Source organism: Panthera onca, chromosome A2, assembly GCF_046562875.1.
Source record: "Panthera onca isolate mPanOnc1 chromosome A2, mPanOnc1 haplotype 2, whole genome shotgun sequence".
Classification (NCBI taxonomy): Eukaryota; Metazoa; Chordata; class Mammalia; order Carnivora; family Felidae; genus Panthera; species Panthera onca.
The window spans coordinates 142,273,151-142,298,016 of NC_138340.1; the positions used below are offsets into that span (position 1 = coordinate 142,273,151).

At 35.8% G+C, this 24,866-nt stretch overlaps 1 long non-coding RNA gene across 1 annotated transcript in view; it reads right to left on the reverse strand.

The window, feature by feature from the left end:
- The window catches only part of LOC132676184 (uncharacterized), a 109,860-nt gene that overhangs the window by 66,631 nt on the left and 18,363 nt on the right, over positions 1 to 24,866 (reverse strand). The window contains exons 2-3 of the long non-coding RNA XR_013552857.1: positions 22,729 to 22,805; positions 21,205 to 21,279 (exon numbers count right to left, since the gene is read on the reverse strand). This is a non-coding gene — a long non-coding RNA (uncharacterized LOC132676184). The remainder of the gene's footprint in view (positions 1 to 21,204; positions 21,280 to 22,728; positions 22,806 to 24,866) is intronic.

Genomic DNA, 24,866 nt, shown 5'->3' on the forward strand with positions numbered 1-24,866 from the left:
TTTCCTATTTCTGTCAGGTGTTCTCAGTTACTCCACACTAAGGCTTTCCAGCTTTGAGTTGGTTTTTGACACCAAAGGATAACTAAGCCTCTGTCCTGAAGCTAAAAAGATACTTTCATAGTCTTAAAGATTTTATGAAGTCATTGTGGTCTCTATGTATTAAAGACATTTGGTACATTTACCAAAACAATGTACAAATGCACATTTGGTACATTTTTTGTGTACTCATCTATTGTAGAAACCTTCTAAGCAATCTATCTTTCTCCATTCTCTCTGGTTAGTATCTGCTTTTACTCATCTTTGTTCATCTTTGCTTATCAAATCTGATGCCCACTGTAATACCATTCTTTTGTCAGTAACACCTATTGGATCCTTTGCATTTACCGAGAGCCTTCTTCTACCTTTTTTTTTTTTTTCCATTGTAACAGAAAAAACCTGATACTCTTACTAGCGTATTATGTTCCTAGAAACCTTCTCAAGTGATTGACATTCATTTTTCTGCCTCTCTTCTGGACCAGGGTCAGTGGATACATAGTGTTCAGTATTTTCTTAACTACTTCAAGACCATTGTTTACCAACCCTCCGTTAAGAGCCCTTGTTATTCTCCTAATTTTACTTCTTTTTTAATATGTATTTTTGACAGAGAGAGAGAGAGAGAGAGAGAGAGCAAGAGTGGGAGGGAGAATAAGCAGGGGAGGGGCAGAGAGAGAGAGGGAGACACGGAATCTGAAGCAGGCTCCAGGCTCTGAGCTGTCAGCACAGAGCCCAATGTGGGTCTGGAACTCATGAATTGCATGATTATGAGTTGGAAGCTTAACTGACTGAGCCACTCAGGTGCCCCTATTCTCCTACATTTAATAAGTATACCATGGTTATGTAAAATGTTAAAACTAGAGGAACCTGAATATAAATTATAGATAGCCACAGTGTGTATATATAAATTTACTTAAAAATAAAATTTTAAAATGTCAAGAAATGCCAAAAGAGACACTATTAAGAAAATTAAAAGGCAAGTCGTTGACCAGGACAAAGTATTTGCAAAATATATGTAGGATAAAATTTAGGACATGTAAAAATATTTTGCAACTCAAAAAGTTTTAGTAAGACATACATTCCGATAAAAATTGGGCAAAACATTTGGACAAAATTTTACCAAAGGAGATATACATATGGAAAATAAGCACATAAAAATAGTCATTAGGAAAATGCAAATTAAAACTATGAGATTACAGTGCAAACACACTACAATGGCTAAAATGAATGTGGCTGATTATACTAAATGTTGTTGACTATCTGCAGCATTTGAAGCTCTCATATACTGCTTCTAAAAATGCAAAATGTTACAGCCACTTTTTAAAACAGTTTGGCATCTTCATGTAAAGGTATGTATATGTGCACATACTATCTGACCCATCAGTTGACTCAGATTAGCTGAAAAATAAAAAGACATGTCCATATAAAGACCTGTGTTGAGATTTCCATGATAGCTTTCTTCGTCAGAAACAAATACTGGAGACAACCCAAATGTCTCAGCATTCACTGACTGGTGAATGCTAAATGAATCAACAAATGGAGTATTTCTATTTTTTTAATTTTATTTAAACCCAAGTTAGTTGACATATAGTGTAATAATGGTTTCAGGAGAATTTAGTGTTTCATCACTTACGTATAACACCCAGTGCTCATCTCAACAAGTACCCTCCTTAATGCCCATCATCCATTTAGCCCATCCCCCCACCAGCAACCCTCCAGCAACCCTGTTTGTCCTCTGTATTTAAGAGTCTATATAAAATAATACTAGTTAAACAACCTACCAGTACACACATGATATGGATGAATCTCAAAGGCATTAGGCTAAATGAACAGCTGATGCAAAAGATTTTGTAGTGAAGTCATTCCGTTCATCTGAAATTCTAGAAGAGGCAAAACCAGTGACAGAAAGCAAGCGGGTGGTTTCCCAAAGACAGTAGGTGGCAGGATGGCCAAAAGGCACAAGGGGCAGATCTTTTGGGGATGATGGAAACAGTCATGATTTCGGTGGTGATTACATGATTACATACATCTGTCGACACTCAGAAAACAGTACAATTAGGTTAGAAAATTTCATTGTGTATAAATTTAGCTCAATAAAAATGATTTCTAAAACCTGGCTACTGGCTTCTCTGCTTTTTCTCAAGAAGAGGTAAATTTTTGTCTTTTCTGAGTTAATGTATGCCATATAAATAAGACAGAAACTCCCGACTTGAGAGGATGTTTCTGACTCCTTCAAATCTGTGTAAAAGGTCCCATTAAGTATAAATGATATGAAAGCTGTTGACCTATGATCTGTCTGTGGCTTCTAGTGACAAGCTTACTTCTGCATTGAGAGGCAGTCTTAAGTCTTGACTGGAATAATGTACATACAACTCCACCTTTTGTGTTTTTGGAGAGGAGCCATTCAAGGCTGCCCTTCTGATATGAATTAAATCTGTTGGCAATGAGGATACTTCAAACCAAGAAGGGTTGTTTGAGAAAATAAAAATTTACTTGCATCAGTTTATCCATGACGTTATGAACACTGGTGTGCTTTTTTCAAAATAGAGGATCTGAAGTAGCAGTACATACTGCCTATCACTTTGGGACAGAATACAACAAACTGTAAAAATCAAGAACTCTGCTTTATTAACTTCTCTCATCAACCAAAACACTCCCTCTTTTCTGCTCCTTTACTTACCACTTGATCTTATAAACTCAGAATTAAACCTCCTTAGAGCATGTCCCTTTTCAGTTCTAATTTTCAGCTTTCATTGCTAATATTCACAGCAATGGAGGAAGGGGTTGAGTTATAAAAATACACAAGAGAAGTATCACAGTTGGGATCATACCCGAGAAAAAAATGCCTGCTGAATTTTTTTAGGCTCATCCCAAAATTGAAAAACACAATTCTAATTTTCCAGAGCCATAATCCTACTGGATTCAAAAGCTAAATAGTCTAGATAAAATATTGAAACCAACTAGAGGCAGGAAAATACAGGCTACGATCAAAATGAGTCCTGAATGGACATTTTGATGAATGCCCTATTTTTTTCTAGACTGATTTTTCCCTCACCCATCTACTAAATTTAGTAGCTGCATAGTCTGAGACTGGATTAATACTCATCATAGAGAATCAGGCTTCAAAAGTAGAAGACTTTGCCATCCTTCATATTCTAAATTTTAACAGCTTCTCTTAGATTATTGAAAGACTCAAATATATTTTCACCCTCTAATGTTGGGTCAACATTTTGGCAGCAAAAAACACTTAAGTATACAGGTATGAGTTATAAATACCAAACAAAAATGAAATCATTGCCCAGCAATTTAAATATATTTCTACTTGTCCAAAAAATAATGGTCTTTCCTTTTAACCAGACCTTTTTCTTGTATCCTTATGGCCATTTCTACATTCATTCAGAATATATTTGCTAAAAACCCAGTCATGACTCAGGTGCACGCTATTCTACAAACTTTACAATATGATGAAAGATCACAGTTCACTACTGTTTTAAAGTTGAATTTGTCAGCCATTGTTTATCTTGGAAAACAAAACATTATGAAACACTAATAGTCCTTAGCTAACATTTAATTTTACATGTCAGCTTGACAGAGCTAAGGGCTGCCCAGATCACTGGTAAAACATTATTTCTAGGTGTTTCATGGAACTTCTCAGCTGCCATCATGTGTGAGCCAATATCTCACAATAAATCTCTTTCTACATATCTATATATAACCTATTGGCTCTCTTTCTCTGGAGAACTCTAATACATCTTTAGAATAGTTGAGTTAATCAGAACCAGATGAATGAGGTCAGAATCAGCAGGGTATTTTCATAGGAGTGGTGAGACAATCAACCTGTTGCCAAACAAAGGTCATCATTTCAAATGCACAGCTTTCCGTAATCCTAAAAGTTCTTTCCTAAAACAAACATTAAAAACCTCAAGGTTACAAGTTAATTGACCCTGGAAGTATTCAATTTTTAAAATAATATGGAAAAGATATTTGTCTCTTTTTAGAAAAAAAATATTAAGGATAAAGATACAGATTAGGTATAGATTTCTCTTATTTCATGGTAACTGCCATGTAAATATTTGATAGACTTCATTATCTTTCTTTGTAAATGACAGTAATAGATAATCCATTGCTTTGCATGATCAAAAGCACTTGTGTGAACAGCTTCTTAAATAGTATCATTAAAGTTTTATCACTAAATATTAGCTTGACATTTGTGGCCTCAGGTATCAACTCTAATATTAATCAAAGTTGGATGAAAAATATCTGGATCTTATAACACTATTTAACCCACAAAAGAACCAGGAGTTCAGAATACAGGTCAACATGCAAATATATAAAAATATTACAAAGTAATTCGTTTGGCTCAAGAGTGTTTAAAAAGATGGTGAAAGTACACAGGCTAGAGAAATTCAGTATCCATGTATTGGTGGACTCAGAAAAATCTCTACCAAAGAAATGAAATTTTATCTGGATCCAGGACACGTAAGATTTTTCATGGGAGAACAGATAGATAGAGGGTCCATTAGTTTCCTAAGACTGTCGTAACAAGATACCACAGAGTGGTGGTTTAAAACAGTAGAAACATATTCTCTTACAGTTCCTAAGACTAACAGTGCTAAATCAAGGTGTTGGTAGGGCCATGCTCCCCTCAAATCTTCTAGGGAAAGATCCTTCCTAACCTCTTCCAGGTTCTGCTAGTTCCAGGAATTCCCTGGTTTGTGAAGCCTAACTCCAATCTCTGTCCTCCTATTCTCTTTGTTCTTTAGGAGAGAACAGTTTTTTTGGAATTGTGGAAGGGGAGGAATATTGGCCACTGATCAGAATCAACTGAAAAGAGATAACTCTAAATCAGAGGTTTGTGATGTAAGGGATAGCAATATGACTCATGACATCTTATATGTGGAATTCAAGAAACACAACAGATGAACATAGGGGAAGGGAAGGAAAAATAAGATAAAAACAGAGAGAGAGGCAAACCATAAGAGACTCTTAAAATACAGAGAACAAACAGGGTTGCTGAAGGGGTGTTGAGTGGAGGGATGGGCTAAATGGGTGATGGGCATTAAGGAGGGCACTTGTTGAGATGAGCACCAGGCATTATATGTAAGTGATGAATCACTAATTCTACTCCTGAAACCAATACTACACTGTTAGCTAACTAGAATTTAAATAAATTTTTAAAAAAGAAGGGAAATACACCCCCTGAGTTGAAGAAAGTAATAAAGTGCATGTGAGCACATTAGAGAATACCACTTTGTGTAATGGCCAGATTCCTCATATTTGCCACACTCTTTTATCTCCTTCCAAGATTATTCTTGAGCAGGTATCTGCCCCTTATTGAGTCACCTCAAATCAAGATATGTACTGATCAGAAAAGAACCAGCAACAGAAAATTAACAGACAGATGAAGAATACATATTAGAATATTTATGATAAAATTTCAGATATATAGCTCTCACAACTCTATTTCTGGGGATAATGCTCTCATAATGAGAAATCAACAAGAAAATTTTGGAATGCCAGTGTGAGGTAAATAAAGAGACTTAAGCCATTACCTATGTTAACTGAAGGGGAAGAGGTGACTACTAAAAGAACAAAAACAGAATAACCCAGGATGAAGGGGTGAGAACTGTTTGAAGTATAATAATATTAAAAATTATCTTTCATTTTCTAGTCACCTTCCAAAATGAAAACATGATGTCATTTCCCAAATCAACCTGTGTTGCTAGCTATTTACTGTGCTTTGAACACTTTAAAATTTATTTGCATGGCTTTTAATGTGGTTGCAATCCACTCTTTTCTTCTTTTACCTCTACCATTTTATCTTATTTGTTGATGTTCATAGATGTGCCATGAACTTCTGTGACTTTTATATTTACTTCATTTTGATCTTTCTACCATTCTATTTAAAAGATCCTTCCTCAAATTGTTGGTATTGTTATTGTCAATCTCCTTTAAGAACCAGGTCAAATGTCATCTTCTCTGTGAATTTTCCCTTAGGAGGCAAAAATAATTATTCTTTCATTACTTTGTTTATGCTTCTATCAAAATATAGGACACACTTAGGAGCAACATTAATTAGTGGCATTTGAATAATCAATAGTTCTTTTCAACTGGAACTAGGGTTCCAGGTAGAATAGTAACAAGTTTTGGGTCAACTGTTACAGGATAAAGGGAGGAAAGGGTGGGCTTGGCAGTTGTCAGATGAGATTATATAAATTTAGTCTGTGAGGGACCCAGATATATTTGTGGTGATTCTTGGGAGAATGAGCCATTTCTACAAAACATAACCTAACGGGCATGGAAAACAAGAATAAACAGCAAAAAGGAGTAGGTTAATGACAGGGAAACTCAAAGACAGAAGTTACTCAGAACCCATGCCAACAGCCTCTGTCAGAGTTTATCTGCGGCCAAAAATGGCCCTGCTGCCATAGCACCTAGAAATTGGAAAGTTTATGAGGAGAAAACATAAAAGACAAAAGCAAAACAAGGACCCACAATGGTCCAAACATCAAATGGATTACTAAGACAAGAATTCAAGCCAAGGGAAACATGAGAGAAGAGTTGTCAGAATTAAACTCACCAGGGGAATGTCAGACTCCCGGACAAGAGAGGCTTCGTACCAAACTCCATTTTTTTGTGATAGAATTTTAACTCATTCCTTAGTTCAGTGATTCTTAAACCTGTATGATTACCACCATGACTGTTGTCTCTTAAACTACAAATCCAAATTTGTACACTTCCAAAGGCTTAGAATCAATAAATCTGTACTGAAAACAAACACATTAAAAGACAGATAAGGAAAGTCAGTCTAATATTTTCAGCCTGTTTTTTTCTAGGCTGGAAACATGGCACAATTAGGGTTAACTCATGTTTTCCCCTTTGTTTCTCTCCATTTATCTCGAGCTTTTAATTTCACCAGTGTTTCTATTGAAAAATTTTCTCATTTGTAGTATCTCACCTGAATTCTTGTTATTTTGTCCCTTGGATATCTTGCTCTAGGTGATGGGTTGTTTTATTTCTGTTTCAAGGAACAGTCCCAGGTGTCTGAAGATGTGTTTTCTTCCACTTTCCCAATAGTTCTCGCCTCAAATCCCTGTTTGTAAGCAAGCTAGTATCTTTGGTTTTATTTCACTAGCACCAAGACTCTTCTTGACTCAACAGCTTCTACCCTCACATTTTTATCAACAGATTCATCAAGAATATTTGCAATTAATACGCTTATGCTAGTTTTAATGGTATGGTTTCAAAACTATAATTAACACTTTAGTATATAATTAATACTAACATTTCAACCATATATTAGAGCTGACAAATTTCTGATTAAATGAACGAACTGAATAAGTATTCAGCAAACATTTACCTACAACATTACAGCTGAAAAATTTCTGATTAAATGAACGAACTGAATAAGTATTCAACAAACATTTATCTACAACTACTGTCTGAACCATAGTAATTAGATGAAGACTGGGGGACAATGACAAATCAATTCCAAAAGCAAATTTACAATCTCTTGAAAATGAAAAAAGAAAGCCATAATGGAGCCCTGTTTTGATTTTAATGATTATAAAATACTAGCACATATGTTAAACGCAGACCACGTATAAAGGGGTGTGTTATTATACTCAATTATATTTTAATGCAGAATAGGGCATTTTTTTCCAGTAAAGAGTTACATAATAAATGTTTTCAGATTTGTGGGTCATATTCTGTTGAAGCTATTCAAACCTTCCATTATAATGTGAAAGCAGCCATGAACAAAATATAAAAGAATGGGTGTGGTTGTGCTTCGACAAACTTTGTTTACAAAAACCAGACAGGTGACTGAATTTGATCCCTTATATTATACTTTATTAGTGCCTGTTTTAGTGGACATGATTTGTCCATGGTATGTCACATATTGGTGCAATAAAACACTAAAAGATTTTCTTTTTTTAAAAACCCTCCTATAGAATATGTACTGAAGATATGACAAACTTTGTATAGAATGTAGCAAGTTATTTCACAATATAAAAGTTCTAGAATTCATATCATCAAATATATTACATCCTCTATGCTGCATGATACAAGGAGAAAGGAAAGGGTTTATTAGTATGAAAATCTTCCTAACAAGTTGTTATGACTTTGTTAAATTCACATTTGTCAAGTGGAGCAAAAGGTGCTGGATGGTTAGGTCGTAGGCTAACAACAGACCACAAAAGAAACTGAAATAGAGAAGTTAATTACTCACAAGTCCAGGAGGAAGCACACAGCACACCTTGAAAGGCTACCACGTAATTATTAGAAACTAGAAGAGGGAAGGAAGGATCCTTCCCTACTGCTTTCAGAGGAGCACAGCACTGTCAACAGTTTGGTTTTAGATTTCTAGCCTCCATAACTATGGAGGAATAAGTTTTTGTTGTTTCAAACCACATTTGTGGTGATTTGTTATGGCAGCCCTAGGTGGGATAATACTCAAATATATCTCTCAAAGCTGTGCTGAAGGGATTCTTCTATGGATCCTCTCAGGTGATCTAGTTAGGCAGTAAGAAAACGGGTGACGTACAAAATCCGCTTGAGCATTCCTAGCTCCTTAAGTCTTGGACCCCAAGGACCTTCTGTTATCTCAAATATTTTTATAAATATTGACCTTCATTGTATCCTAAATACCACACTGGCAATAGGATCATTAATCTCTTTAAATCTAGTTGATCAGATTCCCAACCTTAAGTCTGTCCCCACAGAAACACTGCTGGCATCAAAAAACTTATTAATTTTGATATACTCAAGGGGAACAAAAAGCCACTACAATTTTTCAGGGAAGAGTTTAATAGAGGAATGTGAAGTCCATGTTGGAGAAAGGTCTGGAGTGGTCTTCGAACCGGAGCAGGTGAACAAGGTGGAGCTCGTGGAGAAGGCTAAGAAGCTGCTACATTTGGGTGCCGCTACCACAAAGAGGGAGATTTCTGGAGGGTGCCTCGGCTACTAGCGTCTTGGCTTCCAGTTGTAATGGCTTCTAAATTTCATCTAAACTCTTCTCGTTGACAAACCCTAACCCAACACCATACATTGAAAAGGAATTTGAGGAAACTAGTTCCCAGTTCTGTCAGCAAGTGATGAGTAGAAGTTAAAGGTGGCTATGACACAGGAACCTTCGATTCCAGTCTAATGACAACTCTCAAATATGCTTTTGCTCATATCTTTTTCCTTAAAAACTGAGATAAGACACTCCCTTAAAATGTTTCCTTAAATTGTAGTTCTGTTTTGGATGTTTATTGACTCAAGTTAGTTTCTAAGTTTTATATGCCTGTAAGTAGGCAGGAAATTATTAATTTTCTCTAGAGTTGAATTTAGTATAAAGAAGAAATACAGGATTTTAGCAGCCATGTTGATGAGGTTTCAGTGAAACTGGCATTGAGACATCTAACTTAAACATCATGACAAAAACAATACGTTCCAATAGAGATCTCTCATACTTCAAGAAAGTTGATTAGCCTATATTCAATTGATAGCATCACATGACGGAATGTTTCATGTTTTTTTTTTAAAGTGTATTTATTTATTTTGAGAGAGACAGAAACAGCACAAGGGGGGAGGGGCAGAGAGAGAGGGACACAGAGAATTCCAAGCAGGCTCCACACTGTCAGCATGGAGCCAGATGTGGGCTGGAACTCACAAAACCATGAGATCATGACCTGAGCTGAAACCAAGAGCTGGATGCTTAACTGAGTGAGCCACCCAGCCCCCCCAGAATGTTTCATGTTTAAGCACAGATTCAATTCTGCATTGTAGTTATTATTTTTCTAATAACAGGCTGGGCCACAAGATAAGGCAATGAGGTAGTGTTATATTTTTAGTTACGCCCTTAAAAAGGCAATACACTTCTTACTGATTCTCCTATTTTCAAGAAAATAATATGATGGCATAAAAAATTGATTAATAATTGCAAAATACTCCTAAAATCTTCCACTAATAATTATTTATCCACTTCTGATTATTTTTCTAGCTTTACTGAGAAATAATTAATATATAACATTGTGTGGTGTACAATGTATTAATTTGATACATTTATATATATTACAAAATGATTGCCACCATAGCATTAACTAACACTTCCACCCTCATACCTTTTGTGTGTGTGTGTGTGTGTGTGTGTGTGTGTGTGTGTATGTTGAGAACAATTAAGATATATTCTCTTAGCAACTGTCAAGTATTTAGGACAGTATTACTAGCTATAATCACCATGCTGCATATTAGAATCCCAGGACTTGTTAATCTTATAACTGGAAGTTGGTACCTTTTGACCAGTATCTCTCACTTTCCCCTATCACTATGCCCCTGATAACCACTTTTCTACTTTGTTTCTCCAAGTTCAGCTTTTTCAATTCCACATAGTCATGAAATCATACAGTATCTGTCTTTATCTGTCTGACTTACCTCACTTATCATAATGCCATCAAGGTTCATCCAAGCAAAATGCAGCATTTCTCATAACCAAACAATATTCCACATTATATATGCATCTTCTTTATCCATTCATCATTGATGGACCCTTTGGTTGTTTCTCAATCTTGGCTATTGTGAATGATGCTGCAATGAACATAGTGACGCAGATATCTCTTTAAGATCCTGTTTTCATTTCCTTTGGATATGTACCCAGAAGTGGGATTGCTGGATTTTATGGTAGTTCTACTTTTAATTTTTTTAAGAACCTCCATACTATTTTCCATAGTGGGTGCACCAATTTACATTCCCATCAACACCATTATAGGCATTCCCTTTTCTCCACACCCTCTACAACACTCTCCACACCCTCGACCATAAAGACATTTCTTATCTTTTTGATGATTGGCACTCTGACACGTGTGAAGTGATATCTCATTGTGGTTTGGATTTGCTTCCTAATGATTAGTGATGTCAAGCATCTTTTCATGTAGCTGTTTGGGAAAATGTCCATTCAGTTCCATTGCCCATTTTTAAATTGTTTTTTTTTGTTTGTTTGTTTTGTTTTGTTTTGCTATGGAACTATATGAGTTCTTTATGTATTTTGGATATTGACCCTTTATCAGATATAATTTGCAAGTATCTCTTCCCATTCCATAGGTTGTCTTCTAATTTTGTTGGTTTCTTTTGCTGTGCAGAGATTTTCAGTTTCATGTAGTCACAATTGTTTATTTTTTCATTTGTTGCTTGTGCTATTGGTATCATATCCTGAAAATTGTCAAGGGGCTTTTTCCCTATGTTATTTTCTAGGAGTTTTATGGTTTTAGGTCTTAGGTTTTAAGACTTTAATCCAGGTCTCTGTTAACTGCAATAGCTCCTGCTGTGTGTCTTCTAGTAACAGCCTCTACTATTCTTCCTTGTTCCCAGCTCTATACATCTTAGTTTTGCTGATCTGGGTGGGGTGAAAACACAGTGAGATCTTCATGCAGTGCCCCAAGAGGCTGGAGAAGGTGCTTGCTCTCTCTGTTTTTCCTTTCCTGGAAAGAAGAACTCATTCCACCTGGCAAGTAAGTTCCTTCTTGTTGTCCAACATTCCTGGCTTGAGGGATGAGATGCTACAGGCAAACTGAAGTCTTCTTCTCTTCTATGTGATATTTTCAGTTTTTCCCACTGTATGGCTAACACTTTCTAAGTGGACTCTACAGGTTTCCCAGAGTTGTTTATGTTCATGCATAGTTGATCTTTTCTGGAGAACAGGAAAACTGGGTTCTCCCACATTGCCATGTTTTTGCAACCCTTCCACTAATTTTCAGATGAATGAGATTATTTCATAAAGCAATGGTGTTTAATATGTTTAAGTTAGCAACTAATCAACTTTTTTTTCTTCCTCACTATTATAAAAAATATAACTCTCTTTTCCTGGTTGTAACAGAATTTCAAAGAGTGAAATTCGGTTTGCTCAAGTATTCATACGTTGACCATCCATCTTCTTGCTATTTCCCTCAAAGAAGATCAACAGAAACCAAACAAGCCTGGGATTTTGATTATAAGGAGTCCTGAAGTCTCAAAAGAAGAGAAATTAATACCTTAAAAAGAAATGGAGGACCCAAGTTAGAATAAAGGGACTTGTATCCCATATTTGGAGGAACATGTATGTTTTGTAGTTACAGATGTGGTCTCTTCTGATGACCCTTAGGGTTACTGCCACCTCTTCCATAATATGTCCCATGTCTCCATTGTTAGAGACAAACTACAGAACGAAAGAATCATGAGAAAGTACTCTTTTAAGTTCATACATTAGTGTATTTTGAGGGTAGCTAACACTGTATGAAATCAGAATTCAGCTTTCACAGGTGGAAAATTCTCAAATCCAGTCATTCAGCAATTATTCTTTTTGATTATCTCCTATTCAGGATACTCTATTAGAAAAAAACAGATAATAGTCATATTTAAATGCTACCATGATTCTTCTACAACATAATATTCATGTATATTTGGAGAACTTTGGTCTGTTACATTATTTTCAACACATTAGGTTTTAGAATAAGTATCATTTAGGAGAAAAGCCTAAGTAATTACACTTGAATTACATCAAATTTTAAGCTGTCAGGTCACTGAGGAGTAGAGATGTAGCATTTTTACATTTGTGTGCCTGCTGTAATGATATATTCCAGTTAAAGCCGTGAAAAGAGGTCAGTGAAGCTAAAAGGAACATAATTTCCAGAACAATATCATAGCAGTAAAGAGCAGAAGGTCTAGCATTAAATGGCTTGATTTGAGACCAGTCTCTTATCGTCTTCAAAAATTCCTCCCATTGAGAACTTTGGGAATTTATATAATTTTTCAGGGCTTGATTTTCTTTTTATAAAAATAATGGTAATGGTAATTCCATCCTCATACATAAAATATGTAAACATTTAAAGTCACAGTATGCCCATGGTAGACATGCAACAGGGTAATTAGTATGGCTTGTTAAAATTTCAAATATATTTAGTCCAATTAAATGGAAACATGGAATATGCATTTTGGCCTTTAGATATCGAGGTTTCCTCAAGTGCAGGGTCAATTGCTGTATGATTCAGCTGTAGACGTTTTTGCATTTGTAACCTGGATGTGTCATATTTTTTCAGGGTTTAAAGTAAAGCTTCCTACTTACGCCTTACCGCAAAAGTGAAGTTTTTGGTTACCTATGTGTTTTTTTTTTTCCTCTCCTTCCTTTCTTTCTTCCCTCCTTTTGTCCTGCCTTCTCTTTTCCTTCCTTCCTTTTTTTTTTGTTTTCACTGCATTTATTACTAACAATAATGGTGTTTTTCTTTTATTCTTGTCATTCTCAAAAACCATGTTCATTGTTTGATGGATAACCTATTCTGGAATTTATCAATCTTGAAATTTCAAAATCGATTTAGCACTAACAATATAAAAATATAATAGTAAAAGTAGATGTGCTAATTTATGAATCTCTGTTAAATTATCAAAAAAATACATGCTTTTTTAAAAAAGATACATGTTATGTTTTTAGCTTTTGAAATTAAATATTATAAATAGCATCAAATGTTTAAAACATCTTATTGAAAGTTTTTGGTAGTTGAAACCTGATTTTAACTTAAGTAACATATAATTTTAATTATTTATGTTTCCCCCTTAACCTTTCACTATCACTGCCATCCTTTTCCTCCCATAAGCACATAATCTTCAGATTTTGTTACATTTTTGTTTACATAGTATCATCTCACTGAAAGGAAATCTAGAACAAAATGCCAAGATCAAAGTGAGGATGCAATGAAGGATCGTGACTGTCACTGTACTTCACAAAGGCCCCTTATTTAAAGTGTTTTCTCAAAACTAAAAACAACAATAATGAAATAGTCAAACTACAAGTATCACTACTTTCAAATGTTTTGCATTTACTACTTTAAGGCAATAGAAAAAGTGTATATCCTATTCTCCAGAAATAACTGTTCAAAACAGATTTTTCCCATAAGGTTTACATTACTGGTTGAAATTTCTTCCCAACCTTACATTACAGTCCATAAATTTTTATTTGCTTAAATGACAATATAGATGTGAGGGACTTTACTATGAGCTGTAGAGGATCTGAATCATAATTATATGGTTTTAAGAGGCACACAAAAACTGACAGCTACTGGTTTACTATAGCTGCCTCTATATGCCTCAGATTTGAATATAGTAAGAGATTACAATGGATGATGGAGAGGGACACAGCGTGAGAGATAAAAATACTCTTCTATATTAATTATAAATCGATGGTGCAAAAACAATGGAGACCCTATTCTCAGTTTTTGACAGAATGCAAAAGTGCCGGTTTTCTTGAGATGGCAGAAGATGGGTGGGAAAAGGGGCGCTGGGACTCCTACATACAATCGCATTCACTACAAATCAATGCCTTATAATCAAATGACAACTGGGATCCCTGCTACACGGGATCAGTTCTGTTTATATAACGAGCAAAACATACTACCTAAAAAAAAAATAAATTCTACTTTTGTTTTTAACTGCTTTTTCCACATTGGTTTTCCACATTTTTTTCTAATATTCTAGCATTTCTGTAGATGGTGATGGCACCAGTGAAGTAACACTGTAACTCTGATAGAGTGAAAGAATCGAATTAGTTATTCCAAATTCTTGAAAGCAAGCATCATGCCCTGAACTTGCTTTACATTAATGATGGCTCTTTGCAAGAGAGCACGCAAACTGGAGAACAGTAAGTCTCTATTATGCAATTTTTGATACAAAATCAATTTGTTTGCTTTAGATTAGTAACGACCCTCTCTTTTATATTCATAAACTCATGAGTATAACTCTCAGTTATAAGATGAGTTGATGAGAATGAAGGATGGACTTAGCAAAAGTCAATTTTCACCAGACAGCAATAAAGAGACCGTGCATCAAAACTGTACTGAAACAGAGGACACTAAAATGAGAAATAAAAGTAAGAAGACATAGAAAGTAAAGGTACAATATAAGTTTACAAGTATTTGCAGCCAGAGTTGTCCAAGTCCTAATGAGAAAGGCAGTAACTGGACATTCATCCAGTATCACAGGCAGTCCACAAGTCAGCAAAATACGTGTGGTAATGAAGCAGAGAAAGTAAAAAACAGGTATAACAGCTGAAGAAGAAAACAATCCGTGAATATTTTATAAGCCCATTAAAACCAGGACATTTTGAAATGGGAAGAATGGTATATTGACGTCAAATGGACAAGATCATTTGTTACAGATTTGTTATTAGATATCTCTAATACTAATCACCACCGACATCATCATCATAGCTAAAAGTCATTGAGTACCTACTATGAGTCAATCAGCTCCTCCAGGAGCTGTAAGAGTTCCCATAGCCTTACTATGAGATCAAATAATTTGCCTTAAGTTACATAGAATTAGTTTCAAATCTCAGTTTTTCTACTTCATTCATCAGTAGAACTTTGGCAAATAGTTTAACCCTTTAACCCTTTGCTTAATCATGACATATTACATTAGATCAGTTTTGCTGTTTAAAAAAACGTACTTTATTTGCTGTACATCATTTGCATCATTGATGCAGTATTTTACTCTTAAATTAAAGAACACTGTGTTTGCTTATGAATGTTTAAATATAATATCCTTTTATTGAGTTTACTTCTTCTTTGACATTTCTTTTAGGATTTACATGCAACAGTCATTTTTTATTCTTTCCTAAATACTAAATATTTTACCTCAAATTCACACTTAGCATATCGGTTCTACAAAGAAATGCCTACAAACTGATCTACTGGCTTATGTATAGGATATAGTTGTTGGGTTTTTTCTAGGATAATTTCTAAAAATATTTTGGCAGTATATCACTAATTTGACAAGCTATCAAGTTGTAAAACTCTGGTAAAAGCAAAATACTATATGGTTTTATTTGCCCATGTTAAAGACTGAAGTCCAGCATATCTATATAATAAAAAAAAAACCCAGAAAATATACATTAAGCATCTATACAACTTACTTCTCATTCCCAAGATTATGTTGGAGTATATAAAATACCCCCAACTTTATACATTTTTCTAACAAAGAGGATACTCATATAGCAAATTTAAATCATAATCTTAATCTTTTATTTCAGCTGTAGAACAAATAATTTAATTTTAAAGCAGATTTATCTTCCTAAATAGGCTAAAATTTTTGAAATATGATCAATTGATTAATCAGGTTATTGGATGATTTGAAAGTGCCTAAAAACAGAAAAATAATCCTACTCCACCATTCCATGAGGTAGAATTGGAACAAAAGTCTTTAAAACTGTATATAATTGTCAGATATAAAAAAAATGGAAAACTTATAGGATATAATACAGAAAACTTATAGAATATAGCATCTAGATTCAGTTATTCATTCTAATAACTATTACCTAGTTCAGGGAACTTGTATTAATATTGATATTCCTTCCACTCATTGCAGCCTCTTGGATATCAAAGTCATGATACATAGATGCAAAGAGGTTCCCCTACTCCATTTATTCTGAACAGCTTGTTTTCCTCCTTGGTAGTTTTTACAATGAGGGAAAAAGGAGACGACATATTAGATCTCTCATTCAGTGAAATTTCTGTTTAGACTACTACTAAAAATTTTACTTTTTTAATAAATTTCTTCTTCCATCCAGCTTTAAGATACATGTTTATCTGCATTTTTCAATTTTGGTACTTTGTTATTCTGATAACAGAGAAGGGTGTGTATTTTAAAGCTGTCATCTGGAAATGAGTCTGTCTATCTATATTTTCTGTATCACTGGCAGGTAGGCCAAAGAGTTTTTCTACCAAATTATATTCCCAGCAGGAGTAGATGTAGACACTCTAACAAACTCTGGGCACAGTGTCATCTGTATCTGTGAAAGGGACCAATCTGCATGCCATCTGGCACCAGAGACTTGAACTACTTGAAGTCATATTGGAGACATTTTGGCTCTGGCAATCAGGGTTACGGCTATGTGGTAAGTTAAATGCTTCCCATAGAGCTTCTGACAGGAGTATTATAACCCTAAAAAAGACAAACTGGGTGGTATCATTGGGCTGGCTAGAATTACAGTAAAAAAATAAAGACAACTAAGTTGGGAATTTCTCTTTTTGTGAAAAATCCAGAAGGGCCTATGTGTCATAATAATTCACAATATTTAAGTTCATCCTTCAAAAATAGACTACTTTTAAAAATAAAGGTATTAGCCTTCAGACTCAATAAAAAAGGATAAGAATGTTCTTTTCAAGGTGCAGCATACTGTGTCTGTAAGTAACAGCTTGAGAGAAAATTACAGTCATTAGGGTGCAATGGTAAAGAGTTTTATTTCTATTTAATTCAAATTAAATCTGATTCAAAATACACGGGGAACAGGGGTGGTTACTGCCAGGGATGCTATTAAAGCTTCTGTTCAGCACTTCTGCAGTCTCTTTTTAAAAATGAGACTGACAGTATCATCCCCACCATTGCCCTTCTGTTTACTCTCCCTTCACTACTACCCTAAACACAACTGCTTTTGGTTGGAAGTAGAATCAGGGAGACAAGATGAAAGGCAAGAGAAGGAAGGAATGAGTGGAGACAATTAAATATCACTGCTGAGAGAATAAGTTTAAAAAATTTTACTCACCATTTCCAAGACTGGCTGTATTTTTTTTTAATGTTTGTTTATTTATTTTTTTATTTAAAAAAATTTTTTTTAATGTTTATTTATTTTTGAGACAGAGAGAGACAGAGCATGAACGGGGGAGGGGCAGAGAGAGAGGGAAACACAGAATCGGGAGCAGGCTCCAGGCTCTGAGCCATCAGCCCAGAGCCCGACGCGGGGCTCGAACTCACGGACCGCGAGATCGTGACCTGAGCTGAAGTCGGACGCTTAACCGACTGAGCCACCCAGGTGCCCCTGTTTATTTATTTTTGAGAGAGAGAGAATGTAAGCAAGAGAAGGGTTGAGACAAGGACAGAGAGAATCCCAGGTAGGCTCTGCCACTGTTAGAGTTGAGCCCAATGTTGGGCTTGATCTCACGAACCATGAGATCATGACCTGAGCCAAAATCAAGAGTCACATACTTAACCAACTGAGCCTCCCAGATGCCTCCCCACTCAAGAGGTTTTTTTTTTTTTCAATTTTTTAAAACTTGGTTTTTAATGGGGGCGCCTGGGTGGCTCAGTTGGTTAGGTGTCCAACTTCGGCTCAGGTCATGATCTCATGGTTTGTGAGTTGGAGCCCCGCATCAGGCTCTGTGCTGACAGCTCAGGGCCTGGAGCCTGCTTCGGACTCTGTGTCTCCCTCTGTCTCTGCCCCTCTCCTGTTTGCACTCTGTCTCTCTCTCTCTCAAAAATAAATAAAACATTAAAAAATTTTTTTAAATTTGTTTTTAATGTTTGATTTATTTTTGAGAGAGAGAGAGACAGAGAGAGAGACAGATTGCAAGCAGGGGAGGGACATAAAGAGAGGGAGACACAGATTCTGAAACAGGCTCCAGGCCCTGAGCTGTCAGTACAGAGCCCGATGTGGGGCCTGAACTTACAAACCTGAGATCATGACCTGAGCTGAAGTTGGATGCTTAACTGTCTGAGCCACCCAGTGCCCCTAAGACTGGGTTTTTAAAAGAAACTCTGTACTTGGTTTGTGATGCCATCATTTTTAAATTAATTTAGGTATTAATGTAATATCTTTTTTTTCTTACAATAACTTGCTCGTGATAAAGTAATTTTCATATAAATTGTCTACCAACTTTCAATAAAATAATTAATGTATTTGTTTGAAATTTTGTTCCCAACATTTCAGCTTAGTTTCTGCCCATGATAATTTGCTTAATTCTCTCTATTTAGTTTTTGGCCCTTTTATTCATATCAGCCACAGAAATGTTATCTCTAGTAAAGCATTCCTTCTCTTTCCTTCCTTCATTTCTTCCTTCTTCCCTTATTACTATCTTTGTTTCATTATCTTTCACTCATGGAAATAGATTTTATTAGTTTCCTGTGGCTGCTATAACCACAAACTTCATGATTTAAAATAACACAAACTTAATATAACAAAATTTGACTGACAGTTCTGGAAGTAAGAAGTCTTGAAAATGACCTGTCAGCAGGGCTGTATTCTTTTAGGAGATTCTAAGGGAAAATCCATTCCTTTCCTGTCCTAGCTTCTAAAAGCTATCCATATCTCCTGGCTCATGCTCCCCCCTCCCCATCCCTAATAATGGCACCACAATGACCTCTGCCTCCATTGTCTCCATCTTATAAGGACACTTGTGATTATACTGGGCTCACTTGGAAAATCCAGAATAATTTCTCTATCTCAAAATTCTTATTTTAGTCACATCTGCAGTGTTCTCTTTGCCCAGTCAAGTAATGTATCCATAGATTCTGGGGATCAGGACACAGACAACTTTGCAGGGATATTGTTTTGCCTACCACATACATAGAGGGCACCAAGTGATCATATCAGAAGGTAACAATTTCTACCAGTGTTAACTGCCATGTCAGTGTGAAAAATGGTGTAATGGTGCTATAATCATCAGTGTGAAAATAAAAGAAATTTCATTTACAATGGATTTGAGAAGGGGTGCCTGGGTGGCTCAGTCAGTTAAGCATCCAACTCTTGATTTTTGGGTTAGATCATGATCTCATGGTCAATGAGATCATGCCCTGTGTCAGGTTCTATGCTGATGGTACAGAGCCTGCTTCGGATTCTCTCTCTCCCTCTCTCTCTCTCTCTCAAAATGAAAAAATAAAATGGATTTGAGAAGTGCTGAAGGGGGAGCTCTCATGCAGGTTCCATTGCTGTAGCCTGCATAACCAGCAGGAAGAAAGATAAGAATTATCTTGAAAAGGGACGACATTTTTCACATAGAAATTTCATCTACTGCTTTTTGGAAAAGTAGGAAGATCCCTCTCTGTTACAGCAACAACTCACTAACCACTGCTCACAGCCAACCAGAGATTGCCAAACCTCAAACTCTTGTTCTTCTCCAGTGACCTTGTGTTCAAAGCAACCCTCTCCAATTTCCTCCTAAAACCTAATAAAAGCTGACCTCCCCTTTGTCTATTTGTGCTTGCCTATGGTTCACCACAGCTTGCATGTCCCTAACTGCAATTTCTCTGCTATTCCCAAACAAAATCATTCTGCTAGTAAAATAACTGGCTATTTTATTTTTAAGGTTGACATCAGCAATATTCTCTCAGATGGAAGGAAATGGAAGGAAATCACTTGCCTGGCTCTAGAGAATCATTGATTCACTTATATAGGAGTCTTATTGAACAGTCCTGAGGCAATACAAGAAATAATCTCTCTTCTCAAGAAGCTTAAAACCTACTATTAGTAAAAAGGTATGCAAGTAGATAATTATAAGAGTAGGCAAAGTGGTTAGTGCCTTAAGAGATGAATCAAACACATCAGCAAACAGAGAAAATACTTCCAATTAGGCTTACTGGTGAAGGCTTTATTTTCATTTATTTATTTAGCAAATAGTTATACAGCTCTTACTTTGTCCAGACATTATTCTACATATTTTTCACATTTTACTCATTTCAGTCTTATAGCAATCCTCTGTGAAACACATTAGTATCATCCTAATTTTACAGATGAGAAAGCTCAGACACAAATAGGTTAAGAAAGTTAAGTAAAATCACATACTTAGAAGTCTGAACCCAGGCAGTCTGGCTCCAGATTCCCTTTCTTAACCATTACACTAAGCTACCTTCTAGAGTGAGCCAACAGACCCTCATAAGTTTTGTATTAAAAAGTCCGGGTGGCTCAGTTGGTTAAGCAACTTTGACTCAGGTCACGATTTTGTGGTTCCTGAGTTTGAGCCCCGCATGGGGATCCCTGCTGTCAGCGCAGAGCCTGGGTGATAAAACAGGAAAGCAAAGGACACACCAATTCAGTTGAGTATCATAGCTCAATTATCTAGAGTAGTATGAAATATGTAGCTATATATAATTCTGTACCCACACATTTATAGATGAGCAAAATTCCAAACTATTGGATCATTCTAGCTATCTAAGAGCATCTTAAAACTCTGAAATTTCCTTAGTCTGAACCTTGAGTCAGGCACAAACATGAAGTCCATAGAATTTTGGTTTGAAGAATTTTGGTTTAGTAGCAATTACCTGTCACGTTATTTAGATTATTTCAAGTCTGAAAATTACTCTCAGTTCTTACAATATATTTTTCTCATCATAAGAATTATTAAATTATATGTAACTTCATATAAACATTATACTGGTAAATAGCTTTAGAATCAGACATACCTGGGTTTGGATCACATCTCTGCTACTGCCAGTTGTGTGTAACATATGTGTCTCCTGAGAGCTTCGTTTTTTCGTCTGTAATGTGGGTACAGAAACAATTACTTACTTCTTCGAATGGAAGTTAAATAGTGCATATTGAAACACATAGTGCAGAACCTGGCTGGCACCTATTAATTGCTCAGTAACTTTTAGCTGCTATTACTACTATAGCCAATTTTTTATAATTTTTATAATGACATAATATGGCAAGGATTGCATTTTAATGTAATAACAACAGAGCAAACTGAAAATTTTCAATGTTTAAGAAAGTGTATTTTTGAACAATGCTAAAGGAAGTGGCAAAGTACAGAAGTTAGTTAAACAAATTTCTGAATAAGATACACTGGGTCCGAACTCTATCTTCATGACTTACTATACTTACATCTGTGTGACTCTGAGTATGCCAATTAGCTTTCTCAGTCTAATCTTGGCATTCAAACAAGATATGAATAATACCATACATTTAATACATAATACATATGAAAAATTAATACACTGCCAGAAATATAGTAGATACTCAGTAAATAACTAAATTTTTGTTTAACAATTCTAATTGGACTCTTATTATTTCTTTCTAAGTGTTATTTGTGATAAAATATTCAAAAGTGATAACAGAAAGGTAGAAAGATAGCAAATTTTTGGCACATCAGTGTTTGATCAAGAATTTACTAATGATGTTAAGATAACATATTCTTTACATCATTTACATTACATATGACCCATATTTTACATTGGGTCATAATAGATTTTGACAAAGATAAATTGTATCTTTATGGTTTTTTTTTCCCCCACTACATAGGTGTATGCCTAAATTAACCCATTTTTTTTATAAAAGCAGTCAAATTCATCACTGTTTTAGGACAACTGTGTTTCCAAAAAATACAAGCTAAAAGTAGCATAGTATCCAATTTTGTTGACATTCGATTTTTAGAATTTATTTACACAGTCTAATTAGTAGTTGCTGACTGAATCAAAGAAATCAGTTTGGAAAAATTAGTACATTCCCTGGCATCTGTTCTTGGGTCATTATTTACTGAATCTTCACTTTTACAGCAGGAAGGGCAATTATTATAAAGTTAATTGATAAACTAAGTGTTTCCATCAGCAAGAAAGAGTTGATTTTAAAACTGCAATGAGTCTGAAAATTTTAAAGAACATATTCAGGCAGTCTCAGATTTATATATAGATCTCCCTCAATTTATGATGGGGTTACATCCTGGTAAGCCTATCATAAATTGGAAATACCATAAATCAAAAATGCATTTAAGACATCTAATGTAGCAAACATCATGGCCTAGCTTAGCCTACCTTACACATGCTCAGAACACTTATATTAGCCTACTAGTTGGGCAAAATCACCTAACACAAAACCTATTTTCTAATAAAGTATTGGATATTTCATGTAATTTACTGAATACTGTGCTGAAAGTGAAAAATAGAATGGCTGTACAGGCACAGAATGGTTTAAGTGTAATTGTTATTTACCCTCATGATCACGTGGCTGACCGAGAGCTGTGGCTGCCATTGTCCAGCATCACGAGAGAGGACTCTCCCACATAACACTAGCACAGGAAAAGGTCAAAATTCAAAGTACAGTTCCTACTGAATGCTTATTGCTTTTGCACCATCATGAAGACAAATAAATCATAGGTTAAACTATCATAAGTTGGGGTTCATCTGTATACAGCCTCCTTAATACCAATAATTTTGGCTAGCACTTCCTGAGAATTTCTAGGGCCACTTTACAAGTACCACATTATCTGACACATTAAAATTTATGTATAGATAATTTACCCCCACCCTTATTTTTCAGATGAGTAAACTGAGGTTTATCTGAGTTAAAAATTTTGCTCAAGTCATATCATTGATAAGTGGAAGATCTGGGACTTGAATTCAGGTATGGCCACTTCTAAATCTCATATTTCTAACTATTATATTTTTAATATCTTTACAGATAATCACAGAAAATAATAACTCTAAAGATAATAACAAGAAATAACTGCTTTGGTATGCTGTCAATAAATAATACTTTTATCTTCCAAAGCGCATCATACAATGTTCTTTACTTCTATCCTTGCCACCTTCTTCATCATTAGGATTCCCTCATCATTGTTGTTGGCTGGGGCCCCTGCATTCCTCTCAACTCCCCACCCTCTCAGCAATGGCAGACCCATCCCATTTATCTTCTAGCCTGACCCCCTTTACTCTTTGACTGCTTCTCTGCTGTCCTAAATGTCTGGAGTAAGATGTCCTGGGAGAGAACACCAGAATAGGTAATTCCCACTTTCTCCATTGCAAGCGTCGAAACACTAATTTTGGATGCTACATAACAACTTTGATAAAATGATTAGTATGTTCCGTCTGATCATATTAATGGGATTTTCTGTGAAAAGTAGATTAAAATAGATTTCTGTAAAAAGTAGATTAAAAATACATTTATTTGATATATTTACATACTCAAAAAATCTCTGCTTTTTAAGAAATTATTGTTTTTTTTTCTTTTTTTTTTATTTTTTAATATATGAAATTTACTGTCAAATTGGTTTCCATACAACACCCAGTGCTCATCCCAAAAGGTGCCCTCCTCAATACCCATCACCCACCCTGCCCTCCCTCCCACCCCCCATCAACCCTCAGTTTGTTCTCAGTTTTTAACAGTCTCTTATGCTTTGGCTCTCTCCCACTCTAACCTCTTTTTTTTCCCTTCCCCTCCCCCATGGGTTTCTGTTCGTTTCTCAGGATCCACATAAGAGTGAAACCATATGGTATCTGTATTTCTCTGTATGGCTTATTTCACTTATCAGGGAAATACAAATCAAAACCACACTCAGATACCACCTCACACCAGTCAGAGTGGCCAAAATGAAGAAATCAGGAGACTATAGATGCTGGAGAGGATGTGGAGAAACAGGAACCCTCTTGCACTGTTGGTGGGAATGCAAATTGGTGCCGCCACTCTGGAAAGCAGTGTGGAGGTTCCTCAGAAAATTAAAAATAGACCTACCCTATGACCCAGCAATAGCACTGCTAGGAATTTATCCAAGGGATACAGGAGTACTGATGCATAGGGGCACTTGTACCCCAATGTTTATAAGAAATTATTGTTTTTTAAAAAAAAAATTTTAATGTTTATTTATTTTTGAGACAGAGAGAGAGAGAGAGAGCAAGCGAGCATGAACGGGGGAGGGTCAGAGAGAGAGGGAGACACAGAATCTGAAACAGGCTCCAGGCTCTGAGCTGTCAGCACAGAGCCCGACATGGGGCTTGAACTCAGGGACCGCGAGATCATGACCTGAGTCAAAGTCGGATGCCTAACTGACTGAGCCACCCAGGTGCCCCAAGAAATTTTTTTTAATGCTTATTTATTTATTTTTGAGAGAGAGAACATGCGCACATGAGCTGGGGAGGGGAAGAGAGAGAGGGAGGCAGAGAATCCCAACCAGGCTCCATGCTATCAGCACAGAGCCCCACGTGGGGCTAGAACTCAGATCATGACCTGAGCGAAAACCATGAGTCAGACCCTAAACTGACTAAGCCACCCTGGCCCCTTTAATAAATTCTTATCACTTTCAAGGTTAATTCCAACAGATAATTAAAGTCAAATCAAAGGAGGGAGATTTTAA